Genomic DNA, 2,367 nt, shown 5'->3' on the forward strand with positions numbered 1-2,367 from the left:
TGATGTTTTCGTCGTAAAATTCGTCGCAAAAAGCTTATATTTTTTAGTGTAAGTGATCAGAATTCGATAAACGAACATACAAATCTGCAATAGAACCTCTCAAATTCTATGACCAAAATGGAAACATCAATGCTAGCAGAATCTTCAAGACAGCACTAGTCGACGATTTTCTCAACTCTCCAGATCGAAACTAGAAGAAAGAAGAAAGGTTTGCCAGTCTCAACTACTCGACAATTTTCATTCCAAAGGTTCGTCCTTACTTGAAAGGTTGTATTTTTTTTCTTTATTTTTGTTTCTTTTTCCCTCTCTCTCTCTCTCTCTCTCTCTCTCTCTCTCTCTCTCTCTCTGCGCGCCTCATTCTTAGCCTTGATGATAAACAAACAAGTTTTGCATATAGAGAAAACAGGGAGACAAATTCTGCCTCTTTTATTTGTGATCAAAAAACACACAAATTAAATAGACTAATTGGTAAGTGAAAATGATATGAAAACTAATCACTGAACTGCTAATCATAAAATATACATTAACTGGTATGTTAACACCCACTGACCGGAAACTGTTGTAGCACAGCGGAAGAACAAATACAATTCTCAACGAGAGGAGTAAACTCTCGCACGGAGAAGAAAAGTAGAAATTCGATACTTGACTCAATAAATAATAAATATAAAAATAAATATATTAAATAAAGGAAAAAATGATAATTTAGTAAGATTATAATTAATTCTCTATTTATTGCTTAAATAGAAAATATAAATCAAATATCTAATTATTACAATCATTTTATTCTTTATTTTACTTTCTTTTATTATTGAAGTGTTAATTTGGAATTATCTTCAATTTTTTTTCTTTAATTGTTACCTATTATGATGATTTATTTTCTTCTCTGTATTATTCTCACTACAAAAATAAATAGGTATTTTGCGATGAAATTTTAGGACGAATTTTATTCGTCGCAAATTTACAACGAATTTTGGGACGAAATTAATTTTCGTCGCCAATTTGTGACAAAATTGGCGACGAAATAAATATTAGTTGCCAATTTAGCAACTAAATATATTTGTCATAAATTTCGTTACAAAAGTAAATTCGTCACCAAATTCATCGCAAATTAGCGACGAATAATTTATTCGTCGCAAATTACGACGAAAAATGAATTCGTTGCGAAAAAGATACCACCCTGACTATTGTCGTCGAAATTTGACGACGAAAAGCATATTCGTCGCCGAACTAGCGACGAATACTCTGTTTCGTCGCCAAATTTGGCAACGAAACAATAATTCGTTGCACATTTGGCGACGAATTTCTAGTTTGTAGCCAATTTGGCAACGAACATCAATATTCGTCGCCAATTCGGCAACGAATATGTTGTTCATCGCCAAAGTTGGCGACGAACATCTCATTCGTTGCCGAATTGGCGACGAATACTCTGTTTCGCCAATTTAGCGTCGAATTGGCGACGAATACTCTGTTTCGTCGCCAAATTGGCGATGAAACAGCATATTCGTCGCCAATTCGGCGACGAAGTTTGCGACGAAAGGATTTTGTCGCAAAATACTTATTAACCCTAGATCTGATCTCTTTTCCTTTACGCGCGTGCGACTCCTTTCTCTTCTTCGCCGACATCGTCGATCTCGCCGATCTCGCCGAATCTCACCATCTCGCTGAATCTCACCGGATCTCGCCTCCGGAAATCTCGTCGGAAATGCCTGGTAAGCTTCCTCCTCCCTTCTTTCTCGTTTCTGTTTCGTTGTTTGTTGTTTTTCGCCGCTGGAGTGCTGCTGGGCCATCGCCGCCGCCGTTGGAGCGCGGGCGGGCGCAGTGGGCCCTGGCCGGGCGCGGGCCTGACGGCGAAGCGCTGGCGGGCCGCCGGCGGCCCCTGCTTGGCCGTGGCTGGCCGCGGGCCACCGCCTGGGCTGGCGGCCGCTGTCGGCCCATGCTTGGCCCTGGCCGGGCGCGGGCCACTGCCGGTGCGCTGCCAGCCCCTGGCTGGCCCTGGTCGGGCGCGGGCCGCCGTCGATCGGTGCGGGCCGCTGCCGGTGCGCTGCCAGCCCCTGGCTGGTGCTGGCCGGGCGCGGGGAGGCACTGGTCGGTGCGGGGACGTGCTGGCTGGCTGCGGGAGGCGCCGGTTTGGGCAGGGAGGTGGTGGCCAGCGCGGGGAAGCGCCCATGGCCGGCTCCCCGCGCTGGCGGGGCTGGCCGGCGCGGGGAGGCGCTGGTCGGCGCTGGCGAAGGTGCTGCCCGGCATGGGGAGGTGCTGCCCGGGCCCGGGTAGGCGCTGGTCGGCTAGGGAGGTGCTGGCCGACGCGGGCGGGGGCTGGCCGTTGTGCGGCTATATTCGTCGCTGCAGGGGTTGGCCGCTGGCGGGGGC

The sequence above is a fragment of the Curcuma longa genome, unplaced genomic scaffold (genome assembly GCF_044706935.1).
Source record: "Curcuma longa cultivar G26 ecotype Majalengka, Jawa Barat unplaced genomic scaffold, ITB_CL_G26_1.1 contig_22093, whole genome shotgun sequence".
Lineage (NCBI taxonomy): Eukaryota > Viridiplantae > Streptophyta > Magnoliopsida > Zingiberales > Zingiberaceae > Curcuma > Curcuma longa.